The sequence below is a fragment of the Nicotiana tabacum genome, chromosome 15 (assembly GCF_000715075.1).
Source record: "Nicotiana tabacum cultivar K326 chromosome 15, ASM71507v2, whole genome shotgun sequence".
Lineage (NCBI taxonomy): Eukaryota > Viridiplantae > Streptophyta > Magnoliopsida > Solanales > Solanaceae > Nicotiana > Nicotiana tabacum.
The window spans coordinates 115,810,804-115,837,959 of record NC_134094.1 but is presented as its reverse complement, the minus strand read 5'-3'; the positions used below and the strand labels follow the sequence as shown (position 1 = coordinate 115,837,959).

General features: G+C 39.5%; 1 pseudogene; it reads left to right on the top strand.

The window, feature by feature from the left end:
- The first annotated feature begins 879 nt into the window (after positions 1–879).
- Positions 880–27,156, top strand: part of LOC107806377 (protein LEAD-SENSITIVE 1-like) — a 41,363-nt pseudogene continuing 15,086 nt past the window's right edge.

Genomic DNA, 27,156 nt, shown 5'->3' with positions numbered 1-27,156 from the left:
CTTAATATAATAATATTCAACATAAGAGTATTCTATCTTAATATAATAATAGTTCAACATAAAATTGACGATAAAATATTTAACGCCATACAATTAAATTTGAAAAGTGGAAAATGAGAAAGTCGTCACAAAAGTTACGTTTATATACGATGGAAATATAGTGCCCAAATCAACATTTGTAGACACATAACCATACATAAGAACTTGACTCTATGACTATCAAGGATATGCTCTCTAAACATAACATAAACAATGCCAAAATGAGGGACATTGTTGAAGACACATCGCATATTTTAAGCCAGGCTAGTGCCAACACTATTCACTGTTTTAGAGAAGCTAATCAGGTGACTGATGCCCTGGCTAAAAATATTTTCCTCCGATGAGAGGAAAATGAGTTAATGAGGAAAATATTTTTTAAAATATTTAAGCCAATCAAACATAAGAAAACTGAAAAATATTTTTCGAAAAATATTTTTTTCCTTCGTACCAAACATACCCTATGTTTTATTCAATTTATAACAAAAATATGATCAAAAGTTCAAATTGAAAAGAAAATTATTTTCTAACTGTATACTAGGTATGTTGTTGTTGTTATATAGGTAACTAGATATTACTCCTTAGTTATAATTCATCTTATGTGTCCCATAAATGTTTTATTTATTTTTCATTTAACAAAGAACAATTTATATTTTAAATGCATATTAAAGATAGTAACAAGTTTCAAGAATAAATTTTCATCTCAAATCACGTGCACAATCAAATGCTAGGGAGTAGAGCCGGAAGTCGAAAAGCTTGGACATTTGAACCTTTAAATTGTATTCAGAACTGCAGCAGGTTTTGCTATAGATTGGAAAAAGCTGAAAGGAGAGGGAAAGAAAGATGGGTCTGCTCACTCATAGAGTAAAAAGGTGTGAGTTAGCAGCAGGTGATCATATTTACACTTGGAGAACTCTTTTCGCATATTCTCATCACGGTTAGTCGCGTCTGCAACCCCATTTCACTATTTTTCCTTTTCAGTAAATTCTAATGTAAGATCATAACGTTTTGCTTCCTTTCTTGATACTGGAAATGACCAAAAACAGCAATTTTGTGAAGTAAGCAATTTTGCAGTTGGCATTTTTATCTTAAGTAATATTGTGAAGTAACACAACAACAACATACCCAGTATAATCCCATGAGTGGTGTTTGGGGAGGATGGTAAGTACGCAGACCTTACTCCTACTTGGAGAGGTAGAGATACTATTTCCGATAGACCCTCGGGTCAAGAAAAGATGAAAAGGAAGATTAGGGGAGAAGAAGAGGAGGGAAGAGGGGAGCAAGGCAATAAGCAAAGAGGAGAAAAAATAGCATCAAATAGTAGCAACCAGGGAGCAACAATATCCAGTAAAAGAGGAGAAAAAGTAACATCAAATAATAACAATCAGATAGCAACAATCCCACTAGCAATTTACAAAAATAAAGGAAGTGGTTGCAAAGTACCAGATACAATAAAAAAAATTTATAAGGAAGTAACAACTACTAGGTGAATAGCCTAGTAGAATATCTGCTAAAAAAAAAACCCACAACAAGAATATTACTAATGCTACTGGTGAACCTATGAAAAACTCGCAACTACCTGTCAACCCACCACCTTAATCCTCGACCTCCACACCTTCCTATCGCTAGTCATGTCCTCGGATAGGTGAAGCACCGACATATCCTGCCTAATCATCTCTCCCCAATACTTCTTAGGCCTACCCCTGCCCTTCCTCAAGCCCGCCATGGTAAGCCTCTCACACCTCCTGACCAGGGCATCTATATCTCTCCTCTTCACATGCCCAAACCATCGCAGCCTCGATTCCTGTAACTTGGTTCCACGGGTGCCACTCCCACCTTGTCCCTAATAACTTCATTCCTGATCGTGTCTTTCCTGGTATGACCACACATCCATCTTAACATTCTCATTTCTGCTACGCTCATCTTTTGGACATGGGATTCTTGAAGGGCCAACACTCAGCTCCATACAACATAACTGGTCTAACCACCACCCTGTAGAATTTGCCCTTAAGTCTATGAGGTACATTCTTATCACATAAAACCCTTGAAGCTAGCCTCCATCTCATCCAACGCACTCCAATGCGGTGAGTAACATCCTCGTAAATTTCCCTGTTGCCTTAGATTATAGACCCAAGATACTTGAAACTATCTCTTGTGGGAATGACTTGAGTATCAATCTTAACTTCTACTTCTTCTTCATGCCTCTTCTCACTGAACTTGTACTCCAAGTATTCAGTTTTCAACCTACTCAACTTGAAACCTTTGGATTCCAGCGTCTGTCTCCAAACTTCCAACATAGCGTTAACACCCCCTCGTGTATCGTCAATAAGTACTATGTCATCAACAAATAACATGCACCATGGCACCCTCCCTTGTATGTGACGTGTCAAGACATCCAACGCTAGTGCAAATAAAAACGGGCTAAGGGATAATCCCTGATGTAACCCAATCTCCACTGGAAAATATTCCGCGTCTCCTCCCACAGTTCTCACCCGAGTCTTAGCTCCTTCATACATGTCCTTAATCACCCTAATGTACGCTATCAGGACTCCACTAACCTCCAAACACCTCCATAGCACCTCCCTCGGGACTTTGTCATAAGCCTTCTCAAGGTCAATGAACACCATGTGCAAGTCATTTTTCCTCTCCCTATACTGCTCCACCAATCACCTCACAAGGTGAATGGCTTTTGTGGTTGACCGTCCCGGCGTAAATCCGAACTGGTTCTCAGATATAGATATGTCTGTCCTCACTCTCTTCTCCACCACCCTCTCCCAGACCTTCATAGTATGACTCAGCAGCTTGATACCCCTATAGTTGTTGCAGTTCCGGATATCACCTTTGTTTTTGTACAACGAAATTATCAAACTCCACCTCTAATCTTCGGGCATCTTCTTCATCTTGAAAATGATATTAAATAAGCTAGTAAGCCACTCCAAGCCTACCCTACACGGTTCTTTCCAAAATTCCACCGGGATCTCGTCAGGCCTAGTTGCCTTACCCCTTCTCATCTTCCGTATAGCCACATCAACCTCCCCACACCTAATATGCCTACAAAACCCAAAATCTCTCCGACTCTATGAGTTCTCCAACTCACCTATCACGATGTTCCTATCCCCTTCCTCGTTCAAGAGTCTATGGAAGTACTCCTGCCATCTATGCCTGATACGCGCCTCTTCCACCAATACCTTGCCGTCTTCGTCTTTGATGCACCTCATTCGATCCGGGTCCCGAGCCTTCCTCTCCCTAATTGTGGCTAATTTGTACAGCTTTCTATCCCCTCTTTTGCCCTCAAGATCCTCATACAATCTTTCAAAAGCTTCAGTCTTGGCCGTCATAACCGCGGGCTTCGCCTCTCGCCTTGCCTTCTTATAGCACTCCCTCCACGGCCTTCGCTCTTCCTCGTCCTTGTTCCCTACTAGATTTAGATACACCACTTTCTTAGCTTCCACTTTTGCTTGGACATTCTTATTCCACCACCAGTCCCCTTTGTGGCCACCTGAGTAACCCTTCTAGACCCCTAATACCTCCCTAGCAGCTTCCCTAATGCAGTTTGCTGTCATGGTCCACATACTACTCGCTTCCCCACTGCTCCTCCAGGCCCCCATAGCCAACAACTTCTCGCCCAACTCTTGAGCCTTTCCCTTATTCAAGGCTCCTCACTTGATCTTAGGTTGTCTGTACACCGATCTCTTCTTCCGTACTCCCTTAATCTCCAAATCCATTGGTAGGAGCCTATGCTGCGTCGACAGATACTCACTTGGGATAATATTGCAATCCTTACACATACCCTTATCACCTCTCCTGAGGAGAAGATAATCAATCTGAGTCTCGGCAACCCTACTCCGGAAAGTGACCAGGTGATCCTCCTTCTTCTGAAAACCCGTGTTAGCTAGTACCATATCAAAAGCTTTAGCAAACTTCAACAATGAAGTACCGCCCTCGTTCCTAGCCCCGAAACTGAACCTGCCATGCACCTCGTTATAACCTCTAGCCGTCTCCCCAACATGACCATTAAAGTCACCCCTATGAAAATCTTCTCAGACTGCGGGATACCACACACAACTACGTCCAAATCCTCCCACAAGTGCCTTTTGACCTCCTCACTCAGTCCCGATTGAGGCGCAAAAGCACTAATCATGTTAAAAGTGAACCCATTAACCACTACCTTAATAATCAACAACCTATCATTCACCCACCTGACATCCACCATTAACTCTCTAAGGTCCCTATCAACTAAAACCTCTACCTCGTTCTTGCCTCCAACACTTCTCGAATACTAGAGCTTATACCCATTAACATCCCGAGCCTTCGTAACCCCCATCTAGTCTCCTGGACACATGCTATATTAATCTTCCTCTTCTGGAGAATCTTCCCCAACTCTATCGACTAACCTGTTAGTGTTCCTATGTTCCAGGATCCAATTCTCAAACTTATGTAATCCTTACCCCCTTGCCACCCTTGCCACCCTTGCCCTTCGCCCCCTGACCCACCCGAGGACATGACCTTACACTGCCATCGCTCAGAATAGCCACTACACCAAAAACAATACATGGATATAGACTAAGCCTAGACTACTACAGATGCAGATGAGCAGGCGAAGCGTAAAACAAGCAAAGCCTAAATGAAAGCTGAAATGTAATGTAACTAGGGCATGCAAAAAATAGGAATGAAACAAAAGTGATACAACTAATGGCAGATAAATTCAAGCAAGACGAAGGAGATGCAATATTCAAGGATAAAAGGCAGTCGACAGAATATTAACAAATAGCAAATTCTAAGCAAGAACGATAGAACCTGGAGTCCCAACGGGTGCTGAGAGAGGTGTTGTCCACAGTAGCTATGTTCTGGAAGTTCCCGCGCGCGTCGCCTGAGGGCTGGCAGAAAATCTTCGCCTTGCAAAATCCCTACTGCCGCTGCTAGGTCTAGGAATCCGACCAGCAGCACTAAAGAGGAGGTGCAGACAATAATGGGGGTGCCGCCAAAGCTGCCTCCGCCGCTAGGCTAGGGCAGTGACGGGAAAAAAGAAAGAAGAAGAGGAAAAGGGCAAGATAAAGAGAACAGGGGAAGAAAGAAGCAGAAGAAACAAGAAAGATAAAGAGAACAAAGGGGAAGGAAGAAGAAGCAGAAACGGGAAAGCTAGTGAGGCAGGGATGGAGTCAGATCGGGAAAATCAGAGGAGAGAGGAGGGGAAAAAAGAAGCAGAAGATGAAAGCAGGGGAAGAAAGAGGCAAAGAGAGAGGAAAATAAGATAGGGGTGGGGGGCTTTGTCATGCCCCAAACCTGAGGAGACGTGGCTGGCACCCGGTTCCATACTTCGACTGAGCGTACCACTCTGTAACTGTGAACTCTGGAGAGGTAACCCTCAACTAAGGCTGGAAAGTGGGCCGGTCCAGGCCCGGGACCAGCCCGGGACCGCGGGCCAAACGGCTAAACGGGCCAGGACCGTTTGGTCCGGTTTTAGCGGGCCTGGTCCGGTCTCGTGGGCCGGTCCTATGATTTGGGCCCGTCAGGCCCGGGACCGGCCCGGTCCCTTAGCGGGCCAAACGGTCCCAACAACTATTTCTTTTAAATTTTTTTTTTATAAAAAAATAGCTGTTGGCTATTTATAAAATAGCCATTTAACCCCCCCAACTTTGTTTTAATCCTAAACTTTTTATAATTATACTTTTTCCCTATTTTCAACTATAAATACCCCATCATTATTTCATTTTTTCTTATAAAATTATTAATCTATCACAATCTCTCTCTAATTTACTTCTATAATTGCTACTATTGCTTACTTTATTGTTATAATTTGTGAAACAATTGTAAAGTTGGTGAATTGAAGTCTTCAACGATAATCAATTTCCAACAAGTTGTTCGTCAATTCGGTAAACTCGTTCCAACTCTTAAGTTTCAATATTATAATTTTGTTTGTTTTATTTACTTTTCTTGATTAATTAAGATGGCTTATTCCTTAAAAAATATGTTTAGTAAAAATAAGGGAAAATCGAAGAGTGGTGAATCTAGTGGCCAATCTATTCCTCCTCCACTTCCCCCGGCTCCCCGACCCAAACCTGTTACCCGTCCTACACCTCCTATTCTTGATAGCGATAATAGTTTATTACAATTTACCGAGAGTCAATTTTGCCATAATATTGCACCCGGTGAACAATTAAACCATGAATATATGAATACTCTTTATGGTAATCCAACTATTGAAGAAAATGATGATAAAGAAGTAGATTTTGGTGAAACGCAACCGGATGACGATACAACAAAGATTTTAACGTGGAAAACCCTTCTAAATAAGGGGAAAAACCACGTGTCCGAGAGGAGCAAAGTAATCCACTATAATGAGAAATTTTACACCCAGTAGTCCCGAGTAAAATACTTCAGGGACCACTATACACTCAAAAGAAATAACTCTCTTTTAAGATTACCACCTCACTACAATATCGCTCACACTCTCTATTTTTCTCAGAGACTACACCGCTTGTGAATACCTCACACTACTCTCTAACTCTCAAATATATTTTCTTCTAAGATTGGTGTTTCAAAATGAGAAGCTGAAGGCTTCTAGTTATAGAAAGAATGGCCACCCAATTCAGCCAATCAGAAGGCTTATTTTACGTGCGCAGTTCAGGCATGTTTTCGGAAAGCTTTTATGTTGAAAACTAATGAAAATAAGAATTTTTACCTTAAAAGTTGACTTTAGTTTTCTTCGGTCAATATTTTTGGTAAACAGACCCGGATCCATATTTTTATAGTCCTGGTGGACCCGTGTGGAATTATGGGACCTGGGCGTATGCCCGGAATCAAATTCGGAGGTCCCTAGCTCAAGTTATGATTTTTTGATAAAAATTAAAAGTCTGAAATTTAATTATTTTTAAGAATTGATTGGTGTTTGGCATTGTTAGTGCCGGGTCCGTATTCTGGTTTCGGATCTCGGTACAGGTTCATTATGATATGTAAGACTTGTCTGTGAAATTTGGTGAGAAATGGAGTTGATTTGACGTGATTCAAACGTCCAGTTGAGAAAATAGAAAATTTAAAGTGTTCTTGAGAATTTCATTTGAATTCGGGCTAAATTCGTAGTTCTAGGTGTTATTTTGGCGGTTTGATCGCGCGAGCAAGTTCGTATGATATTTTTAGATTTGCGTGCATGTTTGGTTTGGAGCCCCGAGGGCTCGGGTGCCATTCGGGCGATGCGCGAGTTGAGTTCAAACCTTAACAAGGCTGTTGGTGCACCAAATCTGGTGTGCCCGCACTTGCGAGCCTTTGGTCGCAGGTGCGAGCTCGCAGGTGTGACCCAGGCCTGAACTTCCTTTTTCTGCAGATGCGGGCTTCTCTCCGCAGGAGCGGGACCGCAGAAGCGGAACCTTGTCCGTAAGTGCGACCCCAGTTGGCCCAGTCCTTTTTCGCAGAAGCGCACGTCCTGTCCGTACGTGCGGATGCACTGTTACGACCAAAGCACCGCAAGTGCGAAGGTCGCTGGGCAGTGAGTTCATTTAATTCGGATTCCAACCATTTTTCTTCTTGTTTCAAAAGGATAGGAGGCCTAGGGCAATTTTTCAAACCCTGAAAGACATAGGGTATACTAAGTTCAAACCCTACTTGGATTCCTTTGCTGTACTTCAGACTCTGAAAGACAGCCAGTTATATGATAAGTTCTCAAAATGCTAGTTTTCGTTGAGTTCAGTTGCTTTCTTGGGTCACATTGTATCGGCAGAGGGTATTCAGGTAGATCCTAAGAAGATTGAGGTAGTCTAAAACTGGCCTAGACCTACATCAGCTACAGAGATCCGTAGTTTTCTGGGTTTGGCGGGCTATTACCGTCAATTTGTGGAGGGGTTTTCATCCATAGCAGCCCCGTTAACCAGATTGACCTAGAAGGGTGCCCCGTTCAGGTGGTCAGACGAGTGTGAAGCGAGCTTTGAAAAGCTCAAGACTGCTTTGACCACGACACCGGTATTGGTGTTACCCACAGGTTCAGGATCTTATACAGTATATTATGACGCATCCCGTATTGGTCTGGGTTTGGTGTTAATGCAGGGTGGCAAGGTTATTGCATATGCTTCGCGGCAGCTGAAGGTTCACGAAAAGAATTACACTGTTCATGATCTAGAGCTGGCAGCCATTGTTCACGCGCTGAAGATTTGGAGGCACTATCTTTACGGTGTGCCATGCGAGGTATTCACTAATCATTAGAGCTTGCAGTATTTGTTCAAGCAGAAGGAACTCAATTTGTAGCAGAGGAGGTGGCTAGAGCTATTGAAAGACTATGATATCACCATATTGTATCATCTCGGGAAGGCCAATGTGGTGGCCGATGCTTTGAGTAGAAAGTCAGTCAGTATGGGTAGCCTTGCATATATTCCAGTTGGTGAGAGACTGCTTGCAATGGATGTACAGGCCTTGGCCAACCAGTTCGTGATGTTCGATGTTTCTGAGCACAGTCGTGTCCTAACTTGTACAGTTGGTCGGTCTTCTTTGTTTGAGCACATCAGAGATCGGTATGATGACGATCCTCATTTACTTGTCCTTAGAGACACAGTGTGGCACGGTGGTGCCAAGCAGGTTACTGTTGGAGATGATAGAGTTTTGAGGATGCGGGGTCATATTTATGTGCCTAATGTGGATGGGCTTCGTGAGTTGATCCTTGAGGAGGCTCATAGTTCTCGGTATTCTATTCACCAGGGCGCTTCCAAGATGTACCAGGACCTGCGGCAGCATTATTGGAGGAGGATGAAGAAAGACATAGTTGACCATGTAGCTCGGTGCCTAAATTGCCAGTAGGTAAAGTGTGAGCATCAGAGACCTTATTGGACTCCCACGGACTCAGAGGAAGTTCGATGCAGTTTGGGTCATTGTGGACAAGCTGACTAAGTCAGCGCACTTCATTCCTGTGGCAGTTACCTATTCCTCGTAGCGGTTAGCAGAGATTTATATTCGGGAGATCGTCCGTCTTCACGGTGTGCCCGTGTCTATCATTTATGATCGAGGTACACAGTTTACCTCGCACTTTTAGAGGGCAGTACAGTGTGAGTTGGGTACGCGGGTTGAGTTGAGCACAACATTTCATCCTCAGACGAACGGGCAATCCGAGCGTACTATTCAGATCTTGGAGGATATGCTACGCGCTTGTGTTATAGACTTTGGAGGATCGTGGTATTAGTTCTTGCCCCTTACAGAGTTCGCCTACAATAATAGCTACCAGTCGAGCATTCAGATGGCACCCTATGAGGCATTATATGGAAGACGGTGCAGGTTACCAGTTGGGTGGTTTGAGCCGGGGGAGGCTCGGTTGTTGGGTACAGATTAGTATAGGAGGCCTTGGACAAGGTCAAGATTATTCAGGATCGACTTTGCACAACTCAGTCCAGGCAGAAGAGTTATGCCGACCGTAGAGTTCGTAATGTTGCATTCATAGTCGGAAAGAGAGTGTTACTTCGGGTATCACCCATGAAGGGTGTAATGAGGTTCGGAAAGAAGGGCAAGTTGAGCCCTAGATATATCGGACCTTTTGAGATTCTGGAGAGAGTGGGAGAGGTGGCTTATAGGCTTACGTTGCCACCTAGTTTAGAAACTATTCATATGGTATTCTATGTGTCCATGTTTCAAAAGTATCACGGTGATCCGTCCCATGTGTTAGATTTTAGTTCTGTCCAGTTGGACAAGGATTTGACTTACGAGGAGGAGCCGATGGCAATTCTAGCCCGGCAAGTTCGCCAGTTGAGATCAAAGAGTTACCCTTCAGTTCAAGTGCAATGGAGAGGTCAGCCTATTGAGGTAGCTACTTGGGAGTCCGAGTCCGATATGCGGAGTAGTTATCCCCACCTTTTCACCAGCCTATGTACTTTTCTATGTCCGTTCGAGGACGAACTGTTATTTTAGAGGTGGAGAATGTGATTTTTACCCAGGTACTCGAATCTGTACTCTTAAACCTTAAAAATCTCATTTTTACCCTCCTCGATTTACGTGCGCAGTCCGGGCATGTTTACAGAAAGCTTTTATATTTAAAACTAATAAAAATAAAATATTTTACCTTAAAAGTTAATTTTAGTTGACTTCGGTCAATATTTTTGGTAAACGGGCCTGAATCTGTGTTTTAACGGTCCCGGTGGGTCCGTGTCAAATTATGGGACCTGGGCGTATGCCCCAAATCGAATTCAGAGGTCCCTAGCTCAAGTTATGAATTTTTGATGAAAATTAAAAGTCTGAAAATTTAATTATTTTTAAGAATTAATTGGTATTTGGCATTGTTAGTGCAGGGTCCGTATTATGGTTCCGGAGCCCGGTACAAGTTCATTATGGTATGTAAGACTTGTCTGTGAAATTTGGTGAGAAACGAAGTTGATTTGACGTGATTCGGACGTCCAGTTGAGAAAATAAAAATTTTAAAGTGTTCTTGAGAATTGTATTTGAATTCGTGCTAAATTTGTAGTTCTAGGTGTCATTTTGGCGATTTGATCGCGCGAGCAAGTCCGTATGATATTTTTAGACTTGCGTGCATGTTTGGTTTGGTGCCCCGAGGGCTCGGGTGCCATTCGGGCGATGCGCGAGTTGAGTTCAAACCTCAACAAGGCTGCTGGTGCACCAAATCTGGTGTGTCCGCACCTGCGAGCCTTTGGTCGCAGGTGCGACCCAGGCCTGGACTTCATTTTTCCGCAGATGCGGGCTTCTCTCCGCAGGAGCAGGATCGCAGAAGCGGAACCCTGTCCACAGGTGCGACCCCAGTTGGCCTAGTCCTTTTCCATAGAAGCGCACGTCCTGTCCGCATGTGCGACCAAAGCACCGCAGGTGCGAAGGTCGCTGTGCATTGAGTTCATTTAATTCGGACTCCAGCCATTTTTCTTCTCGTTTCAAAAGGATAAGAGGCCTAGGGAGATTTTTCAAAGACATTTTCTTCCCCAAAGCATAGGTATGTGTTCCTTAACTCGTTTCTTTCAATCTTTTACTTCAATTTACAAGAATTCAACCAAAATCTAGAGTTTTCATTGTAGAATTAGGGGTTAGGGTAAAAACTAGGGATTTTGGAAATTTGAGGATTTAGACCTCAATTTGAGGTCGGATTCCAAAACTAATTATATATTCGGGCTCGGAGGTGAGTGGGTAAGTGCATTTTGGTCCGAACCTCGGATTTTGACCAAGCGAGCCCGGGGTCGATTTTTCAACTTTTTGGAGGGAATATTTGGGAAATTTAAGTTATGCAATATAATTGATTTCTCTAGCAATATTTGATATTATCGAGTGGTTTGGAGGTGAATTCCTAAGAAAAAGCTGTGATTGAGAAATAAGTGGCCTTCGGAGCGAGGTAAGTGTTGTGCCTAACCCTGACTTAAGGGAATTAGTAACCTTAGATTACTTGCTAAGTAAAATTCATGTGACTGGAGTATATGTGAGGTGACGAGTACTTATGCGCCGCCAATTTACCTGTTTTCCATATTTCTCTATTTTTCTTATATTGTCTCATTCCTATGCCTAATTGCTACGTGTTATACTAGTGTTGTTCAATTTATCGTTCTTATCATGTTTTCAGATCTTCTGGTAATAATTGAGTTGTTATTTCAAAGTTGAGATTGATATTATGGAACCAAATGTTGAAGTAAGGTTTGTACTTGTTATTCTTTCTCCCTGTTATTATTTATGCATTGCATTATGGTAAGGGAGAGTGTTAATGCACGAAGGGTGATGCTGTGCCATATTGTGAGTGTTAATGCACGAAGGGTGATGCCGTGCCATATTGTGAGTGTTAATGCACGAAGGGTGATGCCGTGCCATGAGATGAGTGTTAATGCACGAAGGGTGATGCCGTGTCATTTCTATTAATTTTATGGTGAGATTGAGAGTAAAGGCACGCAGGGTGATGCCGTGCATTTTTTCTTACTGTATTCACTATTCCTGTTGATTCATGGTATATTGACTGCTCCAGTGATCATTCTGTTGTAGTTCTTTATCTTGTATTCCCCTTAGTATGTTCCCCTCCCGACATTTTCTGTTTAGTTCTTCATTTCTGTTATTTGTATATACATTGTTAAATTGTATAGGTTGACAGTAGGTGCCTTGCCTTAGCCTCGTCACTACTTCGTCGAGGTTAGGCTCAACACTTACCAGTACATGGGGTCGGTTGTACTGACACTGCACTCTGCACTTTCTGTACAGATTTTGACACTGGCTCGGGTTAATCGAGATTTTGCTATTGGTCCGCTGTCCGGAGACTCAAGGTAGATCTATCGGTGTTCACAGACCTTGAAGTTCCCATCTATCTTTTCTGTTCTACTGTTTCTTTTATTCAGACAATTGTATTTCTTTCAGACTATTACTTGTAGTAAATTCTAAAATGCTCGTGAATTGTGAGTCCAGATCCGAGTGGTAGTAATTAATACAGTTTTTATGATATTCCGTACTTATTATATTTCACCTTAGTTAATTATTGTTAATTACTGAATGGGAATAAGGAATTGGTTTAATAATTCTCTAACGTTGGCTTGCCTAGCAAGTGAAATGTTAGGCGCCATCACGGTCCTGTCGGTGGGAAATTTTGGGTCATGACAGGACCAAAAATCTGACCTGTCGTGATGGCGTCTATCTCAATACTAGGCAAGCCGATAACATCAATAACCCTCGATTTCCTTTAAGTTTGAAAACATAATATTTAAATACAATACAAAATATCACAAATACTGATATGGACATTCCCCAAAACTTGGTGTCACTGAGTACATGAGCATCTAATATGGATATAAGTCTGGAAAATACAGTCTATAATAGTCTGAGACCAAATACTGTAATTTAGGAGACAGGGAAGGAGAGACAAGGTTTGCGAAACACGATAGCTACCTCAAAATCTCCAGAAAATCAACTGCACGAAAGAATCAACACCCGCTATGTTCGAAAACACATGGATCTGCACACGAAGTGCAGGGTGTAGTATGAGTACAACCAACTCAGTATGTAACAATAATAAATAAAGAACTGAAGATAGTGACGAGCTACACAGTTATAGTTCACTTTCAGTAATTCCAGCAAAGAATATACATGCTTTCAAATCTAGCATTTTAAGTCAAATCAATTTTATACAGTTCATGTTCATGTAATCCGGATATAGAATCTTTCAAAGAATTTTACAACAATGACAGATAGCAAATAAATGCAACAGCAAATGAAAAACAAATACAGCCTCTCAGGGCAACAGTCACTCAACTTGTCACAATAGCTCAACCACTCGACTCTCAGCCCTCAGCACTCACACTCAATGGGTACCCGCGCTCACTAGGGGTGTACAGACTCCGGAGCGGCTCCTACAGCCCAAGCTCTATAATCTGTACAGACAACTCACGTGCTGCACAGATAACTCACGTGCCATAGTATAAATATTTGGATCCGCACGGACAACTCACATGCTATAGTATAATATCTAGATCTGCACGGACAACTCACGTGTTATATGGATCCGCACGGACAACTCACGTGCTGCACGGACAACTCACGTGCTATAATATAATATCTCACAACCAGGCCCTCGGCCTCACTCAGTCACAAATCTCTCCAGTCTCTCGGGCTCTCAACAATCATGAAATCATCCCAAACAACAATGATATGATGCATCAATAATGAACAATATAGAGACTGAGATAAAATAAACAAGTAAACTATGACTGATTACAAACAACAATTATGCAGGTAGTTCAACATGTACACGACCTGTGTGGGTCCTAACAATACCAACGTATAGCCTAAACATGGTTTCTAACATGACTTACAATCAAATTTCCACAACACACATAGAGAGCACATAGCTAACAACAAGTTATTCAACTTTACAGTTTCCACGGGATGGACCAAGTCAAAATCCCCTCGGTGCACGCCCATACGTCCGTCACCAAGCATGTGTGTCACCTCCAAAATAATCATATGATACCAAAATCCGGGGTTTCATACCCTCAGGACCAGATTTATAACTATTACTTACCTCAAACCGTGAAATTTTTATTCTGCAAAGCCTTCGCCTCATGAATTGGCCTCCAAACGCATCGAATCTAGCCACAAATAATTCGATTCAGTTAATAAAATTTATTGGAATTAATTCCATAAGAAAATATTAATTTTCCATAAAAATCCAAAATTTAGCTCAAAAATCACCTGTGGGCCCACATCTCGGAACCTGACAAAAGTTACAAAATCTGAAAGCCCATTCAACCACGAGTCTAACCATACTAATTTTACCAAAATCCGACCTCAACTCGACCTCCAAATCTTCAAATCTATTTTTCAAATCCCTAAGTTCAAACCCCCGATTTACACTAGGGGTGTTCAAAATCGAACCGAAACCGAAAACCGAATCGAAACCGAAGCTTAATGGCTTATTGGTATCGGATTAACGGTTTAACGGATGGGGAACAGATTGAAATTTTTTTATTAACAGCTTATCAGTTTGGGGGCGGATTATTCAATTTTCTTATTCAATTATATATAAGCTTATCAGCTTATATATATATATATATATATATATATATATATATATATATATATATATATATATATATATATATATATATATAAACCTTCCACTTCTTCCGGCTATTAGCTTAGCTTATTCTCTCACCCTACAACAAGATTGTTTAAGCTGCTATCTATGGTTCAACTCTGCTTTTGTTTTTTTAAACTAATGCATGTTGTCTATGTTTAATAGAAGAACAGTAGTGTTGTGCCACAACTTTTATCCCACAATATTGACGATAGTACTGTCTTGAATTATGTTCTGGGGAAAGAGCGCATTTGCATTTCCTGTAAATTGTTTACTGCTTATAATCCATCCCTATTTCTATACATAACTGCCTTTTGCTTGGTGCTGTTTGTATGGTTAATGATATAGCGTGAAATGCCTGGTTGAGAGTTTAAGTTAGAAATTTGAAGCTGTTGTTTGAACTTTGAAGCTGCAGAAATTCAAGCACTGTTAGGCGTTAGCTGCAGGCCAAACATTTCTGTGTAGACTGCTCACTTATGGATTAATCATTTTGAAATATGTATTCTGGACTCACTTTGAATATAGACTGGAATTTCCTATTCTGAATTAATATGCTAGGCGTTAACAGACATATGTATGTCTGGACTCATGTAATGTAGTTTGCTTTGGGATTTAATGGTAGGCGTTAACAGACATGTATGTCTGGACTCATATGTACTCTGCTTTGGGATGTAATGTAGCCTACAATGTGTTCTGCTTTTTTCACTCTACAACATATGACACACTACATCATTCTTATGTAGGCGTTAACAGACATGTATGTCTGGACTCAATGTGTAATTTTCTATTCTGAATTTGTATACTAGGCGGTCAGCAAACAATTAATGCATGCAATATAGATTGCATTAGGCCGATAAACCACCCGATAAGAACTAAACCGATACCAATCCGTCCGATATCTTATCGGGTGGCTAGCGGATTAATACATTTAAAAGCCGATAACCGTTAAGCCAAACCGTTAAGAGTAATTAACCGCCCAATCCGCCCGATAAGCAGCCCTAATTTACACCTCAAAAACATGTAATCTAGTCGGATTATTCGATGATAATTCAATAATATGGAGTAGAAATGATCACACGAGACTTACCTCAAGTTCTCCCGTGAAAACCTCGCTCAAAATCGCCCAACCCGAGCTTGAAATGCCCAAAAATGGCAAAAGCTCGGAACTCCTCCAATTTTATTCTGTCCAGGCCCTGTCACACATACAACCAGATTAGCCGCATCTGCGGTCTCGCAAGTGCAACGAAATGTCTGCATATGCGATCCCCCAAAAGGCTCCCTCCGCTTCTGCGCGTCCCTTTTCGCACCTGCGACTACTGCTCCTCTTCACGTCTGGTCGCTTCTGCGGTGGCTGGTGCGCACATGCGACTTCGCACCTGTGATCAGACCTCCGCAGGCGTGAAAATACCTGAAGCAAAATTTCCAGCAGTGGTCTTAAGTCCGAATTTGATCCGTTAACCATCTAAAACTCACCCGAGCCCCCCTCCCCCGGGACCTCAACTAAATATACCAACAAGTCCTAAAACATCATACGAACTTAGTCGAACCTTCAAATCACATCCAACAACACTAAAAGTACGAATCACACATAGATTCAAGCCTAATGAACTTTGAAATTTTTAATTTCTATAAACGACGCCGAAACCTATCAAATCACGTCCGATTGACCTCAAATTTGGACAAAAGTCATAAATGACATAACGGACCTATTAAAATTTTCAGAATCAGATTTCGACTCCGATATCAAAAAGTCAACCCCCGGTCAAACTTTCCAAAGATATAACTTTTGGCATTTCAAGCCTAATTCCTCTACGGATCTCCAAATAATTTTCCGGACAGGCTCCTAAGTCCAAAATCACCATACGGAACTATCGGAATCATCAAAGTTCAAATCTAAGGTCGTTTACACATAAGTCTACATCCGGTCAACTTTTTCTAACTTAAATTTTCAACTATGAGACTAAGTGTCTTGTTTCACTCTGAATTCCTTCCGGACCCGAACCAACTAACCTGGTAAGTCATAAAATAACTGTAAAGCATAAATTGAGCAGTAAATGAGGGAACAGGGCTGTAATACTCAAAATGACCGGTCGGGTCATCATATTCTCCCCCACTTAACATGTGTTCGTCCTCGAACATGCCATGAGTTGTTCCAAGCCATCAAATCACTATTCCATCTTACCACTCGCGTACCCAGGGGTGATCCCACGTTACCCTATTCCACATAGGCTTGACAACACAATATAACTGGAAATCCTTAATTTAGCCTTAGCCCAAAAACCTTGGAATTCAATTCCCAACCTTCAGAATTTCTTTTCAAGACACGAATCTTACATTTACACATTGTATGAGTCTAAACAAGTTGCATCGAGCTATAACTATAATCACGGATATAATCACCTAGCATATTACATAACTCGCCCGCTCGTAGCACCATTCCTGATTACAGTAACTACTCCAAACCAACCAAGTACTAGTATAAAACCCTGCAGTCAACAGAACTTCATTCCACAATCTTCGTACACTGCCAATGATGAAAGAAACAATCAAAAACTCATAACCACTCATCAGATCAACTAGCCATGGAGCTCTCTCGCCCCAACCAAAACCATAACCCTCTTGAGACTTGAATATACCATACTCAAGCCTCATAGTACCCATTCTAGGTCCAATGACCTTATATTATTCAACATAACTATCCCACAGACACGCCATATTAATATAACTCCAGCCACTACTGCTCAATCCGTGAACCCAAATATGGGAGATGTATCAAGGAAAAGAACCATATAGCAAGTTCAACAAGCACCACCACAATCACAATGTTACAACCAACTCCTCAAATTTCATGAAGAGGATAACCGTAGGCGCATGTACACAATTTCTCAAATACGTTGCTCATGTAATTTTTATCGTAGAGGAAAGGAAAGCAATGAAATCCGATAAATTATCAAAGAAATAAAATTCCCACACACGGCACAGACAACTCACGTGCCAATAATATAAGTCGCCTGGCATGGTCACAAGCCTCCATACCAGCATATCATACAGGAGCAATTAAACAAATACACTTGTATATGATAATGAAATAAGATTCTCATGCTCCTGGACTGGTATTAATAGCACGCCATAGTGTAAGCATGTGCAAAGTCTGCTATCACACTTCAAATCAGCAAGTTAACGCGGAAATAGTAACTACCCCGTTTATTCATAGGAATTAGCCTCTTTGTAAACTCAAATGTAGCCCATATAGTTCTCAATAAAGGTAAAAACACGAGAAACGTTGTAACTTTACGCTTAACAGTCAACTCTAGGCATATCATAGCCTAAGCATTCTTTCGAGTATGAATACTTGCCCCGATGCTCGCACATTGGCCCAAACCTCACAAATATGTACACTTATAGCGCGTAGCTATCACAAATAATTAACGCAACTAGTGCCTCCACTGAGTTTAAAGAAAAATACTCATCTCAAACAGGCCGCAACCCAAAACAATATACTTCTGAGAACTCTCAGTCTCCAAATTCATCAAACACATGAATCATCGTAATTGATCCCAACTCCAGTACTAGAATGATTGACACATCTTCCATTCACGATCTTTCCATACGGAATACTTTCATAATTCTTCCGTGCCACATAACAATAATTTAAATATCGTCAGTCTATCAACCAGGTGAGTACTACAATACCAATGAACATCCGTAAGTCAAAACACAATGCGCCTTTTGAAATGCGCACCCTTCTCAGGGATTACCGAGCAGTTATAACATTCATCTAATTATCTGAAATTGACCATTCTATCCAAAATTTGTGATCTTCCTTTCAAGAATGAACTTCCACCTTGTACATGTAAATCTTAATCCCGCGCAACACTCCACATCTATCATGTGAAAGGCACAAGAATCTCATTATAAGCTCTAAGTCACCAGAAAATTATATGCCTTATTAGTTGGAATCTCTCTTGCTTCTTTCTAGGAGGAAATCACAATACACAACACGTTTCATACACCGGTAGAAAATATCTGGTTCAAACCATGGTAGAATCCATCATGAACACTTTGAAATTTATTTGCACATAACCAAGCTATCAGAACTGAATTCTTCTAACTCCACCAAGCCACACAAGTTGCCAAATCCGACAGTATTGCCACAAAACACCCGTAAAGCCCCACCTCATCGTAAGAACCAAAAGAACCGAGCATACCATTACCATACTGATCTATCATGTTACCCATTTGTCTTATTTTCTCTGAGTTTCTTCTGAATTACCCTTAAGTTGACATTTCTCCTTGTCATAACACTTCTATCCTTACCCAAAGCTTACTACAAGACATCCTAACATAAAATCACATCGTCCTAAGGCCCATAAGCCACTGTATTCTTCTTAAGCACCTCCATAAATACCCCAACCATAACACTCACTCTGAAAATACGTTATGCGAATTTAAAATTGTTCCTCTTTCCTTTCTTATACTGAAATGTAGAATCCATAATCAAACAAAATTACCGCACGTCCTGATACCATCAAATGTAAGCAATTGATTCTAGTGATATACAAATTCAAAAAAAAAAATCAATTTCCACATATACATTTTGAATCCATTAGAACCCTCTCAAGAGTCATCCACTCTGCTCAAATCTAATTTACTCCACCCCAAACGGGCCGAAAGACATGTGCTCATTTAGCACAATCAACACTCAAATAAGTAACCCTGCCTTATCACGACCAATTAAATTCATACTTCGTGTGCACTACATCCTTCAAAATAACAACTTAATCATTCCATAATTTTCATGTTTTCATAAAGTGCAATGTAACCCGTATCCAAGAATTTCTTTACTCGAGTCATCTTTGATCTCAACCTCTGCAAGTAATAACTAATCCACAAGTATCCCTCGTACCAAAACTAAAATTTAGCACATAACCATAAAATCAAATTGTCAATAGCAGGCTCCCCCACTTAACCTTAAGCTACAATTATATAAAATTAGAACCCGCAAGGATTTCTCCTTCTCAATTAGCAAGATCTCGCACCGTTAACCCTCTAAATTTTTCTAAGTCTTTTGTTAAGCTTTTCATGAACATTCTGAATCGCCATCCATAGTCACACACTCAACCTCTTACCGGGTAGTAAGTAATATTCCTCGCAGAAGCTTCATCAACATCACGCCATCGCTAACTGCTCACAAGAGATAACCCACCTGTGGAATTCCTTATCGACATCTTCCAACGATGCTGCACTGGGTCCAACGACCACGCAATCAGTAAATTCTCCTGAGCTCATGCTAGCCCACCATTTGTATAAGTCTGCACTTTTCCTATTGACATTAACTGAAAGTTCAACAATACCTTCCGAACTCAAGTCATATTGCGCCTGAAACGATAATCAGATCTTCACATCCCTCTTCATTTTAAACAAACTCCTTTCTTCCATATGCAATCTTTCTTTGTACAGTAACCATCACTCCAAATAAAGTCCGTAGGCCAAATCACATTCTATCACGATTCCAAACCGTTTTACACTTTCTCAAGGCACGCGACTACCCTACCACAGAATCCATATGCTAATCTGCCACTCTTACTTTGATTAAACCATCTCCTTTAAGAAACTTATCAAGCTCTACTTCTCCTACTTGACCTGCTAGTACTTCAACCACCGCGAAACACTTCTCGTCATGTCTTCCCTCATACTTTGCTGCCCGACTGTTGCATCAAATAAAAATGCATCTCTGTCGCACCTGAAACAATAAAATGTAACCGACTTTAAGTCTCTTCGAAGATCATCTTTCTTGAGCCATCAACATTGGAAATGCCCATTCGCAACCATAATTACTACACAATCACTTACTCTTCTTGAGTCCAAACTCATTGACAGAACATGAGAATTTAATTTGCCCCACAATTTAATAACGTGAAAGAGCCTTCAATACACTCACAACTCAAGACTGTACGTCACATCAAAATGAAAATAAAGCATCCAATGGCCTTCCTTTACATTTCAAGGAAACACTTCTCATTACATTCAAATCATCTTAACACATCCCACAGTTACATCATACCCATCACAAAGCCATTCCACCGCTCATCGAGCCACAAATTCCACTCATAGGGACATTACCGGACATATGAGTCCAAATGTACAAGTTACAACTGAAGCTACCGAGCCTAAGTTGTGGTCTAAACCTGGCCTCAAGTCCTCTAGACTGGCCCATCACCAAAACACAGAATACACATCTTGAACCTCGTTCATAGAATCACAAGCCGGCGATGCACAACTGATACCGAGCGCTCATATGCACATACGAAATGCGTGGAAGGAATTCAAAGAGTTAAGTTTCAAGCTGAATCAATTCCGCATGATAGAATACAAGAAAGTAAAATTTTCCTAAGGGTTCGGCAGCCTCTCGAAAATAAGTACAGACGTCTCTGTACCGATCCGCAAGACTCTACTAAACCTTCCCATGACTCGTGAGACCTATGTCACCTAAAGCTTTGATACCAACTTGTCACGACCCAAAATCTGACCTATCGTGATGACGCCTATCTCAATACTAGGCAAGCTGATAACATCAATAACTCCCGATTTCCTTTAAGTTTGAAAACATAATATTTAAATACAATATAAAATCCCACAAATACCGATACGAACACTCCCCAAAACCAGGTGTCACTAAGTACATGAGCATCTAATATGAATACAAGCCTGGAAAATACGGTCCATAACAGTCTGAGACCAAATACTGTAATTTATGAGATAGGGAAGGAGAGACAAGGTCTACGAAACACGGCAGCTACCTCAAAATCTCCAAAAAATCAACTGCGTGAAAGAATCAATACCCGTTATGTACGAAAACACCTGGATCTGCACACAAAGTGCAGGGTGTAGTATGAGTACAACCAACTCAGTAAGTAACAATAATAAATAAAGAACTGAAGATAGTGACGAGCTATACAGTTATAGTTCACTTTCAGTAATTCCAGCAAAGAATAGACTTGCTTTCAAATCCAGCATTTTAAGTCAAATCAATTTTATACATTTCATGTTCATGTAATCCGGATATAGAATCTTTCATAGAATTTCACAACAATGACAGATAGCAACTAAATGCAACAACAAATGAAAAGCAAATACAGCCTCTCAGGGCAACAATCACTCAACTTATCATAACAGCTCAACCACTCGACTCTCAGCCCTCAGCACTCACACTCAATGGGTACCCGCGCTCATTGCGGGTGTACAAACTCCAGAGGGGCTCCTACAGCCCAAGCGCTATAATCTGCACGAAAAACTCACGTTCTGCACGGACAACTCACGTGCCATAGTATAAATATATGGATCCGCACGGACAACTCACGTGCTATAATATAATATCTGGATCCGCACGGACAACTCATGTGCTATAATATCGCCTCACAGACAACTCACGTGCTGCACGGACAACTCACGTGCTATAATATAATATCTCACAATCAGGCCCTTGGTCTCACTCAGTCACAAATCTCTCCAGTCTCTCGGGCTCTCAATAATCATGAAATCAGCCCAAACAATAATGATATGATGCATCAATAATGAACAATAGAGACTGAGATAAAATAAACAAGCAAATTGTGACTAAATATAAACAATAATTACGCAGGTAGTTCAACATGTACATGACCTCTGTGAGTCCCAACAGTACCAACATATAGCCTAAACATGGTTTCTAACATGACTTACAGTCAAATTTCCACAACACACATAGAGAGCATATAGCTAACAATAACTTATTCAACTTTACAGTTTCCATGGGACGGACCAAGTCACAATCCCCTCGGTGCACGCTCATACGCCCATCACCAAGCATGTGCGTCACCTCCAAAATAATCACATGTTACCAAAATCCGGGGTATCATACCTTCAGGACCAGATTTATAACTGTTACTTACCTCAAATCATGAAATTCTTATTCCTCTAAGCCTTTGCCTCATGAATTGGCCTCCAAAAGCATCGAATCTAGCCACAAATAATTCGATTCAGTCAATAAAATTTATTGGAGTTAATTCCATAAGAAAGTACTAATTTTCCATAAAAATCCGAAATTTAGCTCAAAATTCGCCCATGGGGCCCATGTCTCGGAACCTGACAAAAGTTATAAAATCTGAAAGCCCATTCAACCACGAGTCTAACCATACCAATTTTACCAAAATCCGACCTCAACTCGACCTCCAAATCTTCAAATCTATTTTTCAAATCCCTAAGTTTAAACCCCCTATTTACACCTCAAAAACATATAATCTAGTCGGATTATTCGATGATAATTTAATAATATGGAGTAGAAATGATCACACGGGACTTACCTCAAGTTCTCCGTGAAAACCTCGCTCAAAATCGCCTAACCCGAGCTTGAAATGCCCAAAAATGGCAAAAGCTCGGAACTCATCCAATTTTATTCTGTCCAGGCCCTGTCGTACCTACGACTAGATTAGTTGCATCTGCGGTCTCGCAGGTGCAACTAAATGTCCACATCTGCGATCCCCCAAAAGGCTCCCGCCGCTTCTGTACGTCCCTTTTTCGCACCTGCGACCTCGCAGGTGCGGAAATTGCTTCGCAACTGCGACTACTGCTCCTCTTCATGTCTGGTCGCTTCTGCGGTGGCTGATGTGCACATGCGACTTCGCACCTGCGATCAGACCTCCGCATGTGCGAAAATACCAGAAGCAAAATTTTCAATAGTGGTCTTAATTACAAATGGCCTAAAAATGGTCCGAAACCACCCCGAAACTCACCCGAGCCCCTCGGGACCTCAACCAAATATACTAACAAGTCCTAAAACATCATACGAACTTAGTCGAAGCCTCGAATCACATCAAACAACGCTAAAACCACGAATCGCACCTCAATTCAAGCCTAATGAACTTTGAACTTTCAAATTCTATATCTTATGTCGAAACCTATCAAATCACGTCAGATTGACCTCAAATTTTGCACGAAAGTCACAAATGACATAACAGACCTATTAAAATTTTCAGAATCGGATTTCGACTCAGATATCAAAAAGTCAACCCCTCGGTCAAACTTCCCAAAAATTTAACTTTTGGCATTTTAAGTCTAATTCCTCTACGGACCTCCAAATAATTTCCGGATACGCTTCTAAGTCCAAAATTATCATACGGAGTTATCAGAATCATCCAAATTCAAATCCGAGATTGTTTACACATAAGTCCACATCCGGTCAACTGTTTCTAACTTAAATTTTCAATTATGAGACTAAGTGTCTTGTTTCACTCCGAATTTCTTTCGGACCCGAACCAACTAACCCGGTAAGTCATAAAACAACTGTGAAGTATAAATTGAGTAGTAAATGGGGGAACAGGGCTGTAATACTCAAAACGACTGGTTGGGTCGTTACAGATGTAGTGCTATATTAAATCACACGATTGGAGAATATAGTGTTTTAAAATAAGTAACCGACCGACTAAAGTAATTGGATACAACGACTATATCAATTAAACTACATAGCATGTTGGATACAACGATTATATCAATTAAACTCGATAATTTACACTTACATACATATGACTAGCAATGATGATTTACTCTCAACTGTTCATACTCAAATATTTTATTCTCGATTACTTTATTAGTACTTTGCTTGGATACTTCATCGGTGGATCAATTGAAAATTCAATTATGCTATGAATATCATATTAATGCTATGTGTATATATATATATATATATATATATATATATATATATATATATATATATATATATATACACACACACACACACACACACACACACACACACACACACACACACACACACATACATATTAATGCTATATTAACATATTATAACATATTAATACTTAAGTTGTTGTTGCTAAAACTTAAGTATTAATATAGCTTTTAATACATATATGTATATATACATACAAAGATAGGATATAATGTCCATATAAAAGTAATTTAAACACACACATATATATATATATATATATATATATATATATATATATATATATATATATATATATATATATATATATATATATATATATATATATATATATATATATATATATATATATATATATATATATATATATATATATATATATATATATATATATTTATATAAATTAAATAAAACCGACCGAAGTCGGTCGGTTTAGTAAATAAATTAATATTTCAAAATTTTAAAATTAAAATATCGACCGAACTCGGTCGGTATTTGTGAGGTCAAACGGTCAAAAAATCGATCAGAAATATGTTAATTAGACCACACCAGACGGGTTTCTTCCCATTTTCATCTTTTTCACTATCTCTCTTCTATCTCTTATCCATCTCCCTTCCCCACCAATTTTTGGCCTAATACCACCCAAAATCAAGTCACCCACCTCCAAACAACGAAGCCACACCTCTTCTCTCTCACGCCTAACCCCTCTGCCGTCGCTACCACTGTTCCGCCATGCCTCTACCACCACCATTATTGTGCCGCCGCCGCCACCACTGCCATTGTTGTTAAAGGTTAGTAATCTACCTTATTAGCTTTTTAATTTTTAATTTTTGGAATATAATTTTATGCAATATTTTGAATTTTTGTCTATTTAGGATTTATGTGACTAAATAGGGGTTTTGAACTACATTAAATTTTGGATTTAGAATTGAACTACCTAAATTATAATTTTTTAGGGTTTTTAGTTTGAACTATATTAGATTTAGAATTAAGGTATAAATTATGAACTACATAAAATTATGAACTTATGGTTCGTAATAGAATTCAAATTAATGCATTTAAATTATTTGATGTATAAATTATGAACTTAAGGTATAAATAACGAACTACCTTAAATTATGAACTTATGGTTCTTAATAGAACTCAAATTAATGCATTTAAATTATTTAATGTATAAATTAATTTAAGGTATAAATTATGAACTTAAGGTATAAATAACGAACTACCTTAAATTATGAACTTATGGTTCTTAATAGAATTCAAATTAATGCATTAAATTATTTAATGTATAAATTAATTTAAGGTATAAATTATGAACTTAAGGTATAAATAATGAACTATCTTAAATTATGAACTTATGGTTCTTAATATAATTCAAATTAATTCATTTAAATTATTTAATGTATAAATTAATTTAAGGTATAAATTATGAACTTATTATAGAATCATAAGCTAATTGAATTCATAAGCTTATTATAGAATTATAAGCTTATTATAGAATTATAAATTAATTTAAGGTCTAATTATATGATTAATGATAGAATCATATAAGCTAATTGAATTCATTTATGGATATTATATATATATATATATATATATATATATTATATATATATATATATATATATATATATATATATATATATATATATATATATATATATATATATATATATATATATATATATATATATATATGAACTTTCAAATTAATATAACATGTAATTTATTTATTCTTTATGTAGATAGAATATCGTAGTTGGATGTATAATAGGAATTATCCTAATCATCGATTTTTTAGGAAGGAATTTATAGAAGGAGTTAATGAATTTATTAGACATGCAATGTCACTTGAACCATTTCAAATTGGAGGGATGATTAGGTGTCCTTGTGTGAAGTGCAAGTGTTTGTATTTTTTTGGATCGGAGGATGTTAAGACTCATCTTTATAAGAAAGAGTTTATGGATAATTATTTTGTGTGGACTAGTTATGGAGAGGTTGATGGTACTGATGGTATATTTCATAACGTAGTTGTTGGTGAAAGTAGTAGATCGGTGGAGAATAACGTTCAACATCCTAGATACCATGAAATGGTTGCGGATGCTTTTGGGATGCACTTCGATTTTGAAACCCATGAAAATGTTAAACAACCTCCTAACGAAGAGGCAAAATATTTTTATGAACAGTTAGAGGCCGCTAGTCGTCCACTAAGTAAGTGTTGACGTAAGATTAATTTACATGGACTACTATTTAATTTGGTTGATGCAACTAACAAATAATTTTCAATGTGTCGCTCAGTGACTTTGTGAGTCAATTTGGCCATGATACTGTATATTCTATATTTGAGGCATGGTTCAAAGAGTGTGTAAGTGCATCTTACATACTTTCTCACATGTGAATATACATACTTGGTCACTTGTGAAAATACTTGCTCACTTGTTATTTATTTAACACTACATGTAGGTCAATAATCTAAATAACGGTGTTAATCAATTATTGAAAGACATATCTTGGGGACCTGCACCTACGGTTACAACTATATCTAAGTATTTTATGAATGGTTAAAAATTTCACACCGAGGAATGCTCCAAGTATAAAAAAAAGCAATAACAGTGGGGTGTGTGTCAAAGGTGGTGAAGGCAACCAAGATGGGAAAAATGATTATTATGGTATGATCAAAGAGATTCTAGAATTGTCATATTCAGGTTGGCCAAATAAGAAGATCATACTTTTCCGATGCAAGTGGTTTGACCCAACACCTAGAAGAGGTACAAATGTACACTCGCAGTACGACATAATTGAGGTTAATAAAAAGTGGGAATATGATCGCTATGATCCTTTTATAATTGCAGAAAAAGTTAGGCAAATGTATTATTCTCCA